This window comes from Lithobates pipiens, unplaced genomic scaffold, assembly GCF_037356315.1.
Source record: "Lithobates pipiens isolate NorthernLeopardFrog02 unplaced genomic scaffold, aLitPip1_a1.2 Scaffold_28, whole genome shotgun sequence".
NCBI lineage: Eukaryota > Metazoa > Chordata > Amphibia > Anura > Ranidae > Lithobates > Lithobates pipiens.
The window spans coordinates 44,898,215-44,917,988 of NW_027507789.1; positions in this window are offsets into that span (position 1 = coordinate 44,898,215).

Consider the following 19,774-nt stretch of genomic DNA (forward strand, 5'->3'; position numbering starts at 1 on the left):
GAGTCATCATTTTTTCTTTTGTGTATTTAAAGAGGTTGGGTAAGACTGTTCTAGAGAGATCCCGTAGGAGTGGTATATGGATACTTGCATTGGTCCAAGCTGGACCAATGTACGGTAACTATGTAAAAGATGCCGTACCTGGAATTCTTCTTTAAACCGCCTATACCTGAGTTCAAAGATCCTCTCGGGGTTTGTTCTTTGCATTTCTACAACCATTGACTTTCAAGGATATTCCTAGTATCTACAGTATATCCTATATCTAATAGATAAAAAGAACAATACTGCATATCATGCATAACAATATGTCTATTTCCAGTGACTAAGACAAACATGGGTATTAATATTGTACCTTATACTGTGTGTGTATAGTATACTCTATAGAATGGGCCTTTTATAGTATTCATAATAAAATGATCTGCACTGCAATCAAATTCAAACTTTCCGAGTATCACACTTGATTGGAATTATGTAGCAGATGGATAACAAACTGAGCTGAATGAATTGTTTGCACTCAACTATCTCACAACATTTATCAGTGTCATATTTAACAGTTTCAGAAAAATGAAGGCTATTACATACGTGCCTGCTAACACATGAATAATACATTTAGCAGTAGTGATGGTGCCTCCGGCATCAAAATAGAGATTCCATAAATTGCCTTTGTGTCCGGAACACTTTTTTTTTTATATATGTGCCTCTTTTTTATTCTTTCTTTAGTAGGGATAAAGTGCGAGCAAAGGTATAATTGGGATATAAATTGATCATCCATTTTCAATGTGGAGGCAATTTTATGCAACGTCCAACACATTTTATGTGCGTGAAATGCCCTCTCCACCAACCAGAAGCTTGCAGAGAGATGATGGCTATGAAACACTTATGATTGCCATATGCACATCAATGTTCTAGTGATTTCTACCACTTTTGTCCAGCTTTCCATCACAATGAGTGATTGAATGGCCACTTAAAGATAATATTTAATGTATAATAGGCCAGTATATAATTTCTTTCTTTGGAAATCGATAGATCAAGATGAAATTTACACAAGCCATAGTCAGAGCAGTGACTGCTCCCCCTCTTCCCTCCCAGCTTTCAGGTGGCTCTATATAGGAGATTCAATCAGAGAAAAATAAATAAAAAGAGAATAAATGCTATTACTGTGCTGTGCATCCTATATTAAATAAAAATATATATAGTACACTATATTGTGAAAAGTATTGGGACACCTGCCTTTACACGTACATGATCGTTAATGGCATCCCAGTCTTAGTCTGTAGGGTTCAATATTGAGTTGGCTCAATGTGTAAAATGGACCCTCGCGCCACTATGTGCTAGACGTGAAATAAATCTACGTGCAAAACAAAGTATAATGTAACAATCTGTGGAATAACAAAAGTGCAAGTGCTACTAAATGAAACAGAAAATGCAGCGGGACAAAATAGTAAACACAAACTATCACTTAAATAATTAAAAAAGAGTCCTGCGCAAATAATACCACAAAAAATGAATAATGTATAAAAATGTGAAAAAAACAAGAGTCAATGTAAATATTTCAAAATAAACACACCAATAGTGTAAGTGTGTAGTGAAAAAGCACTGGAGAAAGAACAGGACCAAATGTTCCAAAAGATCAGGCTCCCAGAACTCTCACCTCAGAGATGGAATAATAAGGCAAAAGAAAGTAATTCCAATGGACTTCTCCTTCACTTCTCTGTGCACAATCATCAAATGGTATAAACTTCTACCACTAGAGGGCCGATTCAATCTCTTATGAGTAATGCTGCAGCATATGTATCCTCGTGGTATGAAACTTAAAGAAAACACAGAGGGGAAGGGGGAAGGGAGAGAGAAAGGGGACTCCAATAGTGTAGTGGTTTCCAAAACTGAATAAATTTATTTAAGAGAAAGCAAATGGACTCTCACATTTAAAAAGAAAATATCAAACAGAAAGAGATCTGGCGTGTACAGCCAGTCTTACGCTTGTTCCGGTATTCCTACGGCCACTCCCTACGCGTTACGTCACCACGTGACTTCTTCATGGGGATGACGCTAGACCGTTCGTAACATACTTATATACGAGAAAACCGGAAACGATCGGACCGGAAACGTCCGAACGACCATTTTGAAAGAGGTAAAAAGCGTCCGAACGACCATTTTGAAAGAGGTAAAAACATGTTGGCCGGATGTAGAAACTCCGCCATCTTGCTCCTCCAAAATGATGAAAGGGAAGTGTATGTACACCACCATTTTAGACCGGAAATGATTCTTCGGCCATTTTAATACAATATGGTGTACAGAAAAATATACATTCTCCCTTTAAAGAGCAAAAAAGATCCGAACAAAATATAGAATCCCAACGAAATATAAATACTACATACTAAATACTTTCTGTTTCATTTAGTAGCACTTGCACTTTTGTTATTCCACAGATTGTTACATTATACTTTGTTTTGCACGTAGATTTATTTCACGTCTAGCACATAGTGGCGCGAGGGTCCATTTTACACATTTTATATTTCAACACATTTTTCCTTTGCTGCCATTATGGAAGTGTTCACGTTTTTAGAAAATAGAAATATTAATTTGGATGAAATCTTTTCACATACTAAAGCACGCAATTCTGATCTTGATAGTCTGATGAGAAAGTTAGGACATCATATGGAGAAAAAGATCAGTCTTTGGTGGGATACCATCACTTTTGACCAATATATTAGAGAAAACATTGCTCCAAGACGCATCAGGTGGGAGTTACCACCTAATGACGGTCTGATTGACAAAGAATCTATGGAGGAGTGGTTTGAATTTTTCAATAGTAAAAGTGTAGAATGTGTTAAATTTTTACTGAAAAGAAAGCAAAGAAAGGCTCACTTAATTGAAAAACAGATTGAGGAAATTAGGAGCAAATTAGAATCACATAAGGAATCGCCAGAATTTAATAAAATGGCTACACAACTTAATAAAGACCTGATTGCTAAAGATCTAGAGGTCCAACAACGAAAAATGAAAAAATATCACCGTGATACTACAGATTATAAAGCCAATAAAATATTTAAATGGCAAAGTAAACTGGAACCAATTATTCCGGAGTCTACACAATCTACTCCAGAAAGAGAAGTAAGAATACAAGATCCCACATCTTCTCATGTTGCCAATGATCTTATATGGGAAAAACATAATGGTAGATTTGGAACAGAGAAACCTCCTGTTACACATTATAACAGGGGCTATCCTGAGACGCCGAGAAGACATGATTCATCGTATAATAACCAATATGCCACCCCAGTCCCATATGACAACCATGCATATGGGGGAAATTATACACAACAGACCCCTAAAAAAGGGTGGAAAAAACCTTTTAAAAAATTCAAGAAACCATATTATAATAACTGGCACCAAAGAAATAATGGAAGGCCTTCATATCAAAATGACTATCAGGGAAGAAGGGATAGAAGCCCCATACCAACGTCTAACCGATATGAACCCATTAGAAATTATCCGGAACAAAACCACTATGAGCACTCTTATCATCAGTATCCTCGAGATACACAGGATCATCATTTTTTAGATCGGGACAGGAGAGACTACTCCCCAAGGAGACCTCAGGAGACACATTGGAGGAGGGATTCGCCGGGAAGAAGACCACCACAGGAACCGTATCACTCCCCCATAAGAAGAACAGAAAACGAAAGAATACGAAACAGCCCAGAACGAAGAGAGGCTGCAGAGCGGGAAAGAGAATCCAAACGAAAAAGAGAATGATTGGAGAAGGAGTTATCAATTTGAGCGATACTCCCATTTCCCCAGAAGAACTAGCCGTTCTTGATAAAGGTCTCAAATTTGCCCCCACAAAAAATTTGAACAAATTTGACACGTACATTGGCATCCAAAAATACATTAGAAAAATCAACATCAAAAAGTACATTATGAATAATCCTATTAAATCCAATACTATTACAGCAAATGAACCTAATCCTGCACAATTTAGCACTTTACGCAATAATTCAGTGTTTAATCCACAAGTCAGTGGTAATCAACATGTCGAAGTTTTCAAAAAACTCGTGTTGGATGATATATATACCATGAAGATCAAAAAAGTTTCCGATCCAGGATATATCAAAAAAGGTATTAAAACATTGACACAAAGAAAAGATATTGTTGTTCGGCCGGCTGACAAGGGAGGCGCTGTCGTTATACAATCAAAAAAATCCTACCTAGATGAGATGGATCGACAATTACAAGACAGCAATACATATACCAAACTTTTGGGTAATCCTACCACGAAATATAAAAAGGAATTGGAACAGTTAATTCATTTAGGAAGTAAGAAAGCTATTTTAAGTAAAAGAGAAAGCAAATATCTTCTTCCTGAATCATGCAGAGTACCTATTATATATATGATTCCAAAGATACACAAAAATAGAGATAACCCACCCGGCAGACCGATCGTGAATAGCATCGATTCTCTCACTTCCAGATTGGGAGAATATCTAGATTTTTTTATTCAACCAGCCATACAGAAGACCAAAGCATACCTTAAAGATACAAAACATACACTTCAATTACTAGAAACTGTAACTGTTTTAGAAGGAAGAACTTTGCTTGCCACCGCAGATGTCTCTTCCTTATATACTATTGTTGCACATCATGAAGCATGTTCTGCAATCAAATGGCTTTTGAGAACCTTCACTACATTAAGCTGCCAACAACGGAAGTTCCTGATCAAATGTTTGGATTTTTGCCTAAAACACAATTTTTTCTGGCATAATCAAACTTATTATAGACAGGTTATAGGGATAGCTATGGGCGCTAAATTTGCGCCCAGTGTTGCAAATGCCTTTTAGTGATGGACGAACTTCCGACGGGACGTTTCGCGAAAGCGAAATGCGAACGGACCCAAACGTTCGCGAAACCGAACGTTCGCCGCGGGCCCCATTGACTTCAATGGGAGGCGAACTTTGCAAACCTTCATGTCGAATTTGCGGCCACGTGGTAATTATTAGGGGGTAAAACGTAGTCCCACCATCTGGACAATGACATAATACATGTATGAGGTGAATTTGGGATCGATAACTACAAGCATTTTTATTTTATTTGGGAAATTGTTCTAACAATTCAGGACTATGGAGCTAATGAAGGCAATGGAGGAGAGGGAAGGTCAGGGACCAGGGTAGGCAAAGAAGAGGGTGCAGGAGATGATCACCAGCAGCGTGACATACCGGAATGACACATGCACCGTGATAGAGGCATCTGACAGCAGCACCGTAATACAGAGCACTGACAGCAGCACCGTGACATACAGCGCTGACAGCAGCACCGTGACATACAGCGCTGACAGCAGCACCGTGACATACAGCGCTGACAGCAGCACCGTGACATACAGCGCTGACAGCAGCACCGTGACATACAGCGCTGACAGCAGCACCGTGACATACAGCGCTGACAGCAGCACCGTGACATGCAGCGCTGACAGCAGCACCGTGACATACAGCACTGACAGCAGCACCGTAAGCAGCCCCAGGAGGAAGTCAGCACAGCACAGGGATGGTGTGATCCCCTCATAATAAGAACCCCCAGGAGGAAGTCAGCACAGCACAGGGATAGTGTGATCCCTTCATAATAAGAACCCCCAGGAGGAAGTCAGCACAGCACAGGGATATCATAAGCAGCCCCAGTAGAAATATGACACCGCTCAACCTCTTCAAAGAGGAGGGTAGGGGCATATAGTACGGTGTGCTTTTTTGGGTCAAGGAAGTGAGCAGACTGTACGTCAGTCCCTATACCGCTGAAGGACTGCTGCAGTATAGGGCAGCGGTCAGCAGTGGTGCACGTCAACCCTATCTATTGTGGACCGATAGCGGTCCTTACAGAACAGCAGACTGTACCGCACTCAAGCCTATGTACCGTAGCACCCTATACCAAGTTACCAGTCCTTATAAGAACTTTTGTGGAACAAGTGAGTTGTGAATGTTTAGCAGACTGCAGCAGAAGGGCAGCAGTCAAGTATAATATCCTTTCTATATTTGGAAGAAAGAATATTATACATGTACAAGCCTATTACTGTACCACTGATACCAGTCCTGAAAAGAACCTTTGTGGAACTAATAATAACAGCAAGTCTTTAAAATTACCCTCACTGCCTGACAACACTGCTTCCTTCCTGTCCCTATACAAATTGGCAAAAAAAGAGAACGATTAGTGGTTACTGGAACAGCTCTTTTGTGGACCTTGATAGTAACAGCTAATGATGATGATGATGATGATGATGATGAAAGACTAATCTGGCTGTCCCTGTAGCATACACCGTCCTTTCCCTTTCTCTAAACTAACAAAAGACACTCAGGCTGCTGCAAGAATCAGCAGCACAGCAAACCTATCAACACCTAACACCTATACCAGTCCTGAAAAGAACTTTTGTGTACCAAATAGCTAGTGGTTTATCTCTCCCTACTCCACACAGGAACCTGTCCCTATCGTAACAGAAGAAAGAATGTAAAATGGCCACCGGATCGGGTGTATTTATAGGTTAGGGGGAATGTCCAAGTGTCCATGTGCTGTCATGTCTCAATTGGCTGTCCTGTATCACATGATAAACGTGTCACCAAAGGTTAAAGTTCTTGTATACATTAAACACGTAAGTCCGCCGCGGCGAACGACGGAAAAAGGCGTTCGAACGTGCGGACCGCGAATGTCGGAAATTCGCCGCGAAACGACCGCCGGGCGAAACGTTCGTCCATCACTAATGCCTTTATGGCCTATTGGGAAGAAGATGCCATATATAAAAACACACCAGCAGAGCTAACTTTTTATCAAAGGTATATTGATGACATCATCATAGTATGGAATGGTAACCAAGATGCTCTAGAGAAATATTTAACAAAACTAAATGTGAATGACAAAAACATCCATTTAGAATGGAAAATACACAATAATAGAATTAATTTTCTAGACTTAGATATTTCCCTGGATAAAAATAAGATTATCACGAAAACGCATTTTAAAAATGTTGATGCCAATAGTTATATTTCCATCAACAGCTGCCACTTTAAGCCATGGTTGTTTAATATACCCAAAGGACAATTGGTTCGAATTAGAAGAAACTGTAGCAAAATTGATGATTATCTAGAACAAGCTGATTTAATTGCTACCAGATTCAAAGAAAAAGGATATGATGACGCCTTTATAAGAAAAGAAATTGAACATGTTAAAAGTATGGATAGGTTCAAGATGCTTGAAAACAACAGTAAGAACAAAAATAAAAGTAATCCAGAAGTACCTTCGATTATATTGGATTATAATGTACAACACAAAGAAATCTCCCGTTTGTTAAGTCGACATTGGCACATATTGAAGAAAGATAAAGATCTGGGCAATCTCTTGCCGCAAAAACCTACGGTAATATTATTTTTAAAAGGGCTCCCACGTTGAGAGATATTATAGCCAAATCCGTGGTTGATCCACCCCCTAAAAGAGATTTTACTTTTTTTACTGGAAAAGGCTTTTATCCTTGCAAGAATTGCTTCACATGTCGACATGCCAAGAAATTTCAAAATAAAAGATCTGATTTTACTAGTACTATTACCGGAGAAACACATACGATACGTGATTTTATTGGATGCCATACAGAAGGCGTGGTATATTGTTTACAATGTAGTTGTAAATTACAATACATTGGAAGAACAAAAAGAGCTCTTAAAGTAAGACTAAAAGAACATATACAGAATATCATAAAGGGCTTTCCACAACACAGTGTCTCCAGACATTTCGATCTAGTTCACAACAGGGACCCTTCCCATTTAGAATTCTGGGGTATTGAAAGATTTAATCCTTCATGGAGGGGTAGCCATAAAATTAGAACCATCAGTCAGAAGGAATCTAGGTGGATTTTTACTATGAGATCTTTTTATCCTGATGGTTTAAATGTTGATTTTGATCTTAACTGTTTTTTAAACAATTTTTAAATATTTTTTATGCATTATACTGTATACATTTTTATTATGATAGGATATTTCATGTAAAGTCTTGCTCTATTTCCGGTATGCCATTATTTTTTTGGCACTTTAATTGGTGAACAGTCTGAGTTATATTTGACTATATCTACTATTTTTACATATATTTTTATATTTTTTAAATATTTTTAAATATTTTATCTATTGCCGCTATTTACATTATATATACATTTTCTATACAATGACGGAATATTTTAAATCCCTAGGATATTTTATTCCTTATCCACATTGTTTATATATTTCTATTTTGTATATTATGTTATTTATACATTCATGTCTATTGCGGTTTTTATATATAATTTTTGATGATCTTAATATAAATTACTGGATATATATTATTTTTCAATTATTTTTCAATTTTATTATTTTTCAATTTTTAGGCTTTATATTTTGTAGTATTTATATTTCGTTGGGATTCTATATTTTGTTCGGATCTTTTTTGCTCTTTAAAGGGAGAATGTATATTTTTCTGTACACCATATTGTATTAAAATGGCCGAAGAATCATTTCCGGTCTAAAATGGTGGTGTACATACACTTCCCTTTCATCATTTTGGAGGAGCAAGATGACGAAGTTTCTACATCCGGCCAACATGTTTTTACCTCTTTCAAAATGGTCGTTCGGACGCTTTTTACCTCTTTCAAAATGGTCGTTCGGACGTTTCCGGTCCGATCGTTTCCGGTTTTCTCGTATATAAGTATGTTACGAACGGTCTAGCGTCATCCCCATGAAGAAGTCACGTGGTGACGTAACGCGTAGGGAGTGGCCGTAGGAATACCGGAACAAGCGTAAGACTGGCTGTACACGCCAGATCTCTTTCTGTTTGATATTTTCTTTTTAAATGTGAGAGTCCATTTGCTTTCTCTTAAATAAATTTATTCAGTTTTGGAAACCACTACACTATTGGAGTCCCCTTTCTCTCTCCCTTCCCCCTTCCCCTCTGTGTTTTCTTTAAGTTTCATACCACGAGGATACATATGCTGCAGCATTACTCATAAGAGATTGAATCGGCCCTCTAGTGGTAGAAGTTTATACCATTTGATGATTGTGCACAGAGAAGTGAAGGAGAAGTCCATTGGAATTACTTTCTTTTGCCTTATTATTCCATCTCTGTGGTGAGAGTTCTGGGAGCCTGATCTTTTGGAACATTTGGTCCTGTTCTTTCTCCAGTGCTTTTTCACTACACACTTACACTATTGGTGTGTTTATTTTGATATATATTTACATTGACTCTTGTTTTTTTCACATTTTTATACATTATTCATTTTTTGTGGTATTATTTGCGCAGGACTCTTTTTTAATTATTGAGTTGGCTCACCCTTTGCAGCTACAACAGCTTCAACTCTTCTGGGAAGGCTGTCCACAAGGTTTAGGAGTGTGTCTATGGGAATGTTTGACCATTCTTCTAGAAGCACATTTGTGAGGTCAGCCACTGATGTGGATGAGAAGACGTGGCTCGCAGTCTCCACTCTAATTTATCCCAAAAGTGTTCTATTGGGTTGAGGTCAGGACTGTGCAGGCCAGTCAAGTTCCTCCACCCCAAACTTGCTCATCCATGTCTTTGTGGACCTTGCTTTGTGCACTGGTCAAAATTATTTGGTGGAGGAGGGATTATGGTGTGTGGTTGTTTTTCAGGAGTTGAGCTTGGCCCCTTAGTTCCAGTGAAGGGAACTCTTAAGACACCAGCATACCAAGACATTTTGGACAATTTCATGCTCCCAAGTTTGTGGGAACAGTTTGGGGATGGTCCCTTCGTTTTCCAACATGACTGCCCACCGTGCACAAAGCAAGGTCCATAAAGACATAGATGAGCGAGATTTGGGGTAGAGGAACTTGACTGGCCTGCATAGTTCTGACCTCAACTTAATAGAACACCTTTGGGACAAATTAGAGCGGAGACTGCAAGCCAGACTTTCTCATCCACATCAGTGCCTGAAATGCACATCTGGAAGAATGGTCAAACATTCACATAGACACACTCCTACATTTGGAAAACATAAAAAGGAAAAAGGGGGAATGGAGAAGTTTGGGACTTTATATGAAACACACCATTCAGGTCGGATGAGAACATTACAGTAGATATAGTATATGTAATTAAATGAGTGGCTATCATGGGCATATTGTTAATAGTTGATAAAGAATTTAATCAGATAAATAATTAGATATAGTACATATTTTAACATAATTATATCACCATAGCAATATACAATTTATAACAAGGTAAACAATGTAGCACATAGTATAAAACGTATCAAAATATACCCGAAGATAGGCACAAATATAAAAGTAAAAAAATATAGATTCGAAGAAAGTTCTTAATGACTCAGCCGAAATAAAATCCATAGTATATACATGGATACCATGATCTGTCACCAATTGTGTAGGCTCGACGCATTTCATGGAGTAGTATCCACTCATCAGGAGCAACCAGGTCTGGGAGTGCCTATAATGAAGTATAATGTATATAATTAATAATAAATTATGGAATTTGGATGGGAAAGAGAGGGAGCACCAAGAAGGTGGTCCTAACACTCTTACCTATGGGTATCTGGTAGAGGTATAAGATAACGTATGTTAGTATACATATATATATATAATGGAGGACAACGGGGGATGGGAATGTTCATATTAATTATATACATTATACTTCATTATAGGCACTCCCAGACCTGGTTGCTCCTGATGAGTGGATACTACTCCACGAAACGCGTCGAGCCTACACAATTGGTGACAGATCATGGTATCCATGTATATACTATGGATTTTATTTCGGCTGAGTCATTAAGAACTTTCTTCGAATCTATATTTTTTTACTTTTATATTTGTGCCTATCTTCGGGTATATTTTGATACGTTTTATACTATGTGCTACATTGTTTACCTTGTTATAAATTGTATATTGCTATGATGATATAATTATGTTAAAATATGTACTGTATCTAAATATTTATCTGATTAAATTCTTTATCAACTATTAACAATATGCCCATGATAGCCACTCATTTAATTACATATACTATATCTACTGTAATGTTCTCATCCGAACTGAATGGTGTGTTTCATATAAAGTTCCAAACTTCCCCATTCCCTCCTTTTTCCTTTTTATGTTTTCCATATAAACAGGGATGGAGATCCTGTGTACTGGATGGTCACGGTCTCATACAAAGTCCCAACCTTTCCTCCTTTTATGCAACACTCCTACATTTATCTACTCTGTAAGTCTGTATCTGATGTTTTGCTGAAAACTGTATAAAAAAATCTATAAAGTATATAATAGAACAAAAAAGTGACCCAATTACGTACTTCCATGTATCACCCTCAAACAGATGGGCTAGTTGAAAGATTTAACAAAACGTTAAAACAAATGCTGAGGAAGGTGGTTAATAAAGACCGAAAGAATTGGGATTGTTTACCCTCTTATTTGATGTTTGCTATCAGAAAGGTTCCCCAATCGTCCGCAGGATTCTCTCCTTTGGAGCTACTGTATGGGAGGCACCCACAGGGACTATTGAAACATGGGAGAGTTAGAGTTCTCCTCATAGAAGTGTGATTGAACATGTGACACAAATGCAAGACAGAATTGTACAAGTGATGCCTATTGTGAAGGAACATTTGGCACAAGCCTAGTTGGCTCAGCAGAGGATTTACAATTGTAGGGCCCGGGTCCATTCTTTTGCACCTGGTGATAGGGTGTTGATGTTGGTCCCCGCGATTGAAAGTAAATTCCTAGCCAAATGGCAGGGTCCCTATGAAGTGTTGAAAAAAATTGGTGATGTGAATTATAAAATTAGCCAAATAGGAAGACGGAAACCTGAGTATATATGTTATGTGAATTTGCTAAAACCATGGAAGGATAGGCAATCCTTGGTTACTGAAACTACCCCACTTTCTGCTCTGCCTAACCTGGTTATCCCTGAAGTTGGGATAGCGGAGACTCTGTCCAAAACACAGCAACAGGAATTGCCAGGTTGGGTGTCAGGGATTGAACATGGCATTGACACCACATCAGAGGAAAGTTGAAACCTTACTGAATTCCCGAAGCCCTGTGAGAGGCAATTTGCCAAGGAGTAGAAAAAAATGCTTGAGCTAGAGTCAAATAGTGATTGGTCCAGTCCTATTGTGTATTGTGCCCAAACCAGATGGAAGTTGGCGATTTTGTAATGACTTTTACCACTTGAATAAAATTACTAAGTTTAAGTTTACTAAGGGCTTTCACACTGGAGCGGTGCGCTAGCAGGATGGTGAAAAAAGTCCTGCTAGCCGCATCTTTGGAGCGGTGAAAGGAGCGGTGTATTCACCGCTCCTACCCATTGAAATCAATGGGGTAGCGTGGCTGTACCGCCGGCAGCAGCGCTTTACGGGCAGTTTTAACCCTTTTTCGGCCACTAGCGGGGGTTAAAACCGCCCCTCTAGCAGCCGCAGACTGCCGCTAAATCAACAGTAGAGCACCGCGAAAAATAGCGGCGCTTTACCGCCGACGCTCGCACCGCCCCAGTGTGAAAGGGGCCTAAGGTTTTCGGGCAGCGGTAGGCTGTTCCAGACCAGGTAGATAGGTTTTTGTGCTTTGCAGTTAGATGCCCAAAGTTGCAAGGGTTTATTTTCTGTTTTGTTTCATTTTTTGATTGCACTTTTAATCACAGACTTGTAAATAAACCACAATTTTCACAAAGATCCTGCTGTCTGTCCATGCCTACTTCACTGTAATGTGACCCATCCAGGGGGTCCTGTACACCTCGCTACTGAGTTAATGTCTCACAATAGCCAAAACTTTTTTTCTTTTGTCTGGAGCAGGAAAGCCTCTGTTTTCAGCTGGGGAGATTTCCCTTCACTTCCTGTCCTGGAGATTCAACAGGAAATGAGAGAGAAAATGTCACTCTTCAGCATGGCGGGACGTGCAGCTTAAACTGTTGTTACCAAAATATTTTTCTCCATAGGAACATTTTAGTGGTTCAACATCACAAAACACCTAGAGGGTAAGGCACCACATCCCTGAGAATTGAAACATAAATCAAAGGCAAGAGAGGGAAATAGGGATTTTGGCGGTGCATATAATAACTAGATGGTAAGCATTATTCGATAGGATACAAAGTTGAATTACAATTATTTATTAAATTCAAAGTTAAAATTCATTAACAATAATCATTAATGAGATATAAAAACACAGGACAATACAATGTAGTGGTTGTTCTCATTAAACACACATAATCCCAACATGTTTCGCAGTGAATTGCTTCTTCAGGGGATGTGTGAATTTTTCAAAGTGATCTAGATCAAAGTATAAGAGAATATAGTAACAAAATATTTACAAAAATATATCACAAATCGATATATTTTTTTTTTCTCTCAAGCCTGTACTTTTCAATTTGTGATATATCAGATGGAGCCCTCACACGATCGGATATTCTGACAACACGATACGATCGCACATTTTCAATCGAAAAGTCCAACTGTGTGTACAGGGCACTATGCAAACTTCATTTTCTCAGCTCGTCATAGTGTTGTACGTCACCGCGTTCTTGGTGGTCATAATTCCAGCAAACTTTTGCGTGACTGTGTGTATGCAAGGTAAACTTGAGCGGAATCCCATCGGAAAAAGATATGACGGCTTTTCCGACGGGATTCCGCTCAAGTTTACCTTGCATACACACAGTCACGCAAAAGTTTGCTGGAATTACGACCGTCAAGAACGCGGTGACGTACAACACTATGACGAGCCTAGAAATGAAGTTCAATGCTTCCGAGCATTTGTCAAATTGTTTCCGAGCAAGCGTAGGAATTTTGCACGTCGGAATTGCCACAGACGATCGGAATTTTGGATAGGAACTTTTCCCGACCGAAAAATTGAGAGCATGCTCTCAGTCTTTTGCTGGCTGGAATTCCGCCAGCAAAAGACCGATGGAGCATACACACGGTCGCATTTTCTGACGAAAAACTCTCATCGGTCTTTTGTGGGCCGAAATTCCTATCGTGTGTACGCGGCATTACTGGCTAAAGTCAGATCCAGCTAAAGTCTGAAGGACCGTAAAAGGATGTTAAAAGACCCTGCTCTAGGCGTTTGTACCCTCCTGTGGGTTTTTATATATATTTTTTTTATTTTAGTAGAGTGGAAAGCATTAGAACTATCGAAAATTGTTTTCTTTTTTCCGTCCATGCCTTCCTATACTAGTAACAACTCTGGGTGGCAGACAAGAAATAAAAACCTGACAAAACTACATTTAAATTAGTTTTTGGAGTTTTTGATAGGTACCAATTCATTTTACAGGTTGGGGTAAGCAAAATACACCGGTAGTTTGAAGGGGAAGAAGTCATGCCTAACAGCGGGGAATATTGGAGAGGTTCTGAACGCTTTGAAGATTGTTATTATTAATTCTTCTTTTTGCTGGAAGCTCACACCAAGAACCACAGTGCTGGGCTTTCAAGCACCGAAATGTACCATCTGTAAGGCTAGCAGAATCAATGCCGAAATATATGGGCAGTATGGCTTTGGAAGACTATGTTCATGATCATGGATGGTTACTGGAATGAGGTCAGAAGGCTCCCCTGCAGCTCAATCTGTTTTGGATTAGACTGGATGTAACAGAGGGAAGTCATCATGACATAATGCTTTACATATAGTGTCAGGCTCGTGCTGTGCATCATACGTTTGTCAGAGAAACACTTTTCTATAGACCATGCTTGCCTGCATGCACAGAATGCTGCCTATTTAAAGCACAGACCTGCTAATCTAATATGAGAATGTAGAAAAAAAAGATCTACGTATGTTACTTTTAATATGGAGAAAGTCTTCGATTGAGAGAATAAAAGGTTAAAGTGTAACTCCACTTTTGTGAAAAAATATAGCATATAAAAAAATTATTTTATTTAACCACTTGACCACTGGGCACTTAAACCCCCTTCCTAACCAGACCAATTTCAGCTTTTGGTGCTCTCACTTTTTGAATGACAATTACTCAGTCATGCAACACTATACCCATATGAAATGTTTGCCCGTTTTTTTTCACTCAAATAGAGCTTTCTTTTGGTGGTATTTAATCACCGCTGGGTTTTTAATTTTTTGCGCTATAAATCACAAAAGACAGAAAATTCAGTAAATAAAAAAAAATAAAAATCTTTGTTTCTGTTAAAATTTGCACTGAGCAGCACTGTGGGCACTACACATCCAGCCCACAGCGCTGCTGCCATCTCTCCCCTCTCACTGTACCAAGGGAGGAACCGGCGTCATGACATGATGCCAGTTTGTGTACAAGTGATCGCTCCATTATTTGACAGAGCGATCACGTGGTAAACGGCCGCTATCGGCAGCCGTTTACCATAATCCCGGATGTTCCCGGGTCCGTGCCCCAGGGGGCGTGATTCTGTAAAGGACGTCCCACGGACATTCACCCAGAATAAGCCGACAGTACTGTAGCCGTCTTTCGGCTATGGCCTGGTCGGCATTTGGTTAAAGGGAATGTAAAGTGAATTTTTCTTTTTTTTTTAAAATAACAAACATGTTATACTTACCTCCACTGTGCAGCTCTTTTTGCACAGAGTGGCCCCAAACCTGCTCTTCTGGGGTCCCTCGGCAGCTGTCTCGGCTTCCTCCCGCAGGTGCTTCTCACGTTCATGCGAGCTCTCTCTCGTGGTGAGAAGCACCTGCGGGCGCGCTCCCGTGATACAGCTGGCGGCTATAGCCGCTCGCTGTATCACACAGGCCCGCCCCCCCGGCGCTCCGCGTCAGTGGATGTGATTGACAGCAGCCCGAGCCAATGGCTGTGCTGCTTTCCATGCATCCACTCCAGCCAATCAGCGGCCAGGCTGAACGGTGGAAAGGACGTCGGGGGACGAGCGCGGGACTTTCGATGGGTCAGGTAAGTGAAACGGGGGGGCTGGGGGTGCCGGCACTGTCAGATGTTTTTTCACCTTAATGCATAGAATGCATTAAGGTGAAAAAACATTTACCTTTACAACCCCTTTAATATTTAGCCTTGTGGGTTGAAGAAAAAAAAAACATCTGCTTCCCCCATCCACACACTTGCTTGGATGGAATTCTTCCCATGGAACTACTGTATTCTGACAGAGGGGGGCCTTCAATTAGAATACAGTTATCAGTGTTGCTGGCTGTAGCTGGTGGCACCGATTGTTCGACTTGTGTACAACCAGCCTGCCCATACATGGATCTAAATTTGTCTGGTAGCTACTGAACTGGCAGAATTTTAATCCATGTCTGGCCAGCATTACTAGTCAGATCTCCAAACGAAAATAAGTAAAAGATAAGAAAGCATAAGAAAGAGAAATAATGCAGCCATCGCATCTAGGAATTGGTAAGTTGCAATATAATAGATGTTCTCTTTTGGGTTTAACCACTTCAGCCCCGGAAGATTTGGCTGCTCAATGACCAGGCCATTTTTTGCAAAACGGCACTGCGTCACTTTAACTGACAATTGCACGGCCGTGCGACACTGTACCCAAACAAAATTGAGGTCTTTTTTCCCCACAAATAGAGATTTCTTTTGGTGGTATTTGATAACCTCTGCGGTTTTGCGGTTTTTATTTTTTGCGCGATAAACAAAAGAGTAAAAGTTTGAAAAAAAACACTAATGCCGCATACACACAACGGACTTTCCAGCAGACTAGATCCGACAGAATCAGTCCGTCGGACAATCCAATCGTGTGTGGGCTAATCCGATCGTTTTTCGTTTAAAAAAATCCAACAGACCTAAAAATAGAACATGTTTAAAATCTGTCCGACGGACTCAATTCCTATCGGGAAAACTGTTCGTCTGTATGCTGGTCCGACGGACCAAATACGACGCAAGGGAAGCTATTGGCTATTGAACTTCCTTTTTTTTTAGTCCAGTCTTACGTCATCACGTTCAAACCAAAAGGACTTTCCGAATGAGCGGACTTAGCCCTTGTACACACGGTCGGAGATTCCGTCGAAATGTGTCCGATCGGAGCGTTTTGTCGGATATTCCGACTGTGTGTGGTATGCATCGGACTGTTTCCGTCGGAATATCCGTCGGACCAAATTTTCCAACTTGCCGGAAATATTTTCCGACAAAATGCTCCGATCGGAAATACTCCGATCATGTGTAGAGAATTCCGATCGGACAAAGTTCCACGCATGCTCAGATCAAATTCCTACATCAAAGCTATTGGCTACTAGCGTGAACGTAGTCCCGTCCTAGCGAAATTACGTCATCACGTTCTGAAAGATCGGATTTACCGACAACTTTGTCCGACCGTGTGTATGCAACAGTTTCGGACAAGATCCATCGGACAAAATCCGACGGATTTGGTTGTCGGAATCTCCGACCGTGTGTACAAGGGCTTAGTCTGTTCGAAAATGTCAGTCGGAACTCTGCTGAAAGTCCGTCGGACCCAGTCTGCCGGAAAGTCCGGGCGTGTGTATGCGGCATATATTTTTTACTTTTTGCTATAATAAATATTCCACATTTTAAAAAATAATAATAATTTTTCCTCAGTTTAGGTCGATATGTATTCTTCCACATATTTTTGGTAAAAAAAAAATGCAATAAGCATATATTGATTGGTTTGCACAAAAGTTATAGCGTCTACAAAATAGGGGATAGATTTCTGGCATTTTAATTTTTTTACTAGTAATAGCAGCGATCTGCTTTTTTTTTCTTTTTTTTTTTTTAATTGGGACTACGATATTGCAGCGGACAAATTAGACACATTTGACACATTTTTGGGACCATTGACAACTATACAGCAGTCAGTGCTATAAAAATGCACTGATTACTGTATAAATGTCACTGGTAAGGAAGGGGTTAACACCAGGGAGTGATCAAGGGGTTAACTGTGTTCCCTAGGTGTGTTGTAACTGTGGCGGGGTGGAAATGACTAGGGGGAAGAGAGACTGGTGTTCATACTTAGTATGAACACGATCCCCTCTCTCTCTTAAGAGCGATCGCGGGTGCCTGGCACTCGCATCAGTTCTGGGCACACGCTCCAGGGACACGATGCACGTGCCTAGTGACCAAAAGGTGAAACGACGTAAGGTAACGTCGCTTCACCCAGCCCAGCCACGTCATTCTTCTGTACTAAAACTGTTGGGCGGCTGGTCGGCAAGCAGTTAATATCACTTTTATTTCTATCAGCTTTAACGTGAGAGTTTAACGTGTTACTAAACCCAGGATCCTGCATTCATTATATCTGGTCTCCCACAGTACTCAACATGGAAATTCAATTATATTAGTAAATATCAACTGCTAAATACCTTTTCCCATCAGCAATATATAGCAGTTTTGTGACTTCTATCGTGTCTGGATAAAAATTGCAGGAGGAGTTTTTATTCTCCCCTGATTGTCCTATGAGGATCCAGGACCCCTGACCCTCTGTCTGGACAGTGTTGATTGGCCCTGTGCTGATCACATTCACTCTCCCAAGAAAAAAAATACTCTATAGCAATGAACACCAAACTGAGCATGCGCAGGTTATCCCCTAACCTCTGTACTATCTGGAGATGGTTTGGGGACTCTGGAAGAAGAGAATGATCAAACAGCCTTTTTACACAATGCAGAGAATTAACCCCTTAGGTTCCACAGTGAGTATAACAAGCATGCTTTACTGCATATAAAGACTGACTTTACTGTTGTGGGTTTAATAGCTAAAGCTGAAATGTGTCAGAGCAGTGACTCCTCCTACTTCCCTCCTGGTATGTACAAATGGCTTCACCCAAACTTTAAATTAAAGAGAGTTTGAAGGCAAGCAGTTTCTGCTGCACTTCCTTTCCTCTCTCTCTGGCATCTTGAGTATACCCTGTGCTATATAAAACAAAAATATTTTGTTTAAGATAATAATCATAGATGATAAAAAGGTATGAAACATCAGTTAAAAAATGTATAAACTAGAATATTAATAAAGCAGCTACAATGTAAGTAGAAAAGCCTGTCACCTGCCAGCATGCTGGAAAGAAGGACCCTTGCTTTCTGTTGCAAAGCAGTGGTCTCTCTGCTGTGGTTTGACATACCCCCTGCTGAGTCAGAGATAGAGCTCTCCAATCATCAGATTTGCTGATTCCAGAACTATAGGTCTCTACCACCAATGGCACGTTCAACCTCTGCGCAAAGAGCCCTTCTCTGCAGAGAACAGGCTTTTTTACTCTGTGGCTTCCTTCTAAATAAAACCATTCCCCCCCCCCCCCCCTTTTTTTTGTGCACCTAGAAAGTTTTTAGTTCATTTAGACTTATGCCTCGTACACACGATCAGACTTTCCGACAACAAAACCGTGGATTTTTGTTCGAAGAATGTTAGCTCCAACTTGTCGTGCATACACACGGTCACACAAATGTTGGCCAACAATTACAAACATAGTGACGTACAAGACATACGTGATATCTCCATTATGAATGCTAGTTTTTCAAGACAAAGCCCTTCCGGCTCGTACTTGATTCCGAGCATGTGTCGACTTTTGTCTGACGGACTTGTGTACACACGATTGAAAAGTCAGACAACAAACATTTGTTGGCGGAAAATTTGGGAACCTGCTAGCCAACATTTGTTGGCAGAAAGTCCAACAACAAAATGTTCACTGGAGCATACACACGGTCAGACTTTCCACCAACAAGCTCACATACAATATTTGTTGTCGGAAAATCCGATAGTGTCTACAGGGCATAAGAGTTTGGATTTTAATTTGCTTCTGTTCCATTATTAGGCAAGGCTACAATTGTGAGGGGATGTTTTTAGAAGTCTTTTAAAAATTAAGTCTTATGCCCCGAACACACGGTCAAGAACGCGGTGACTTACAATACCACGACGAGT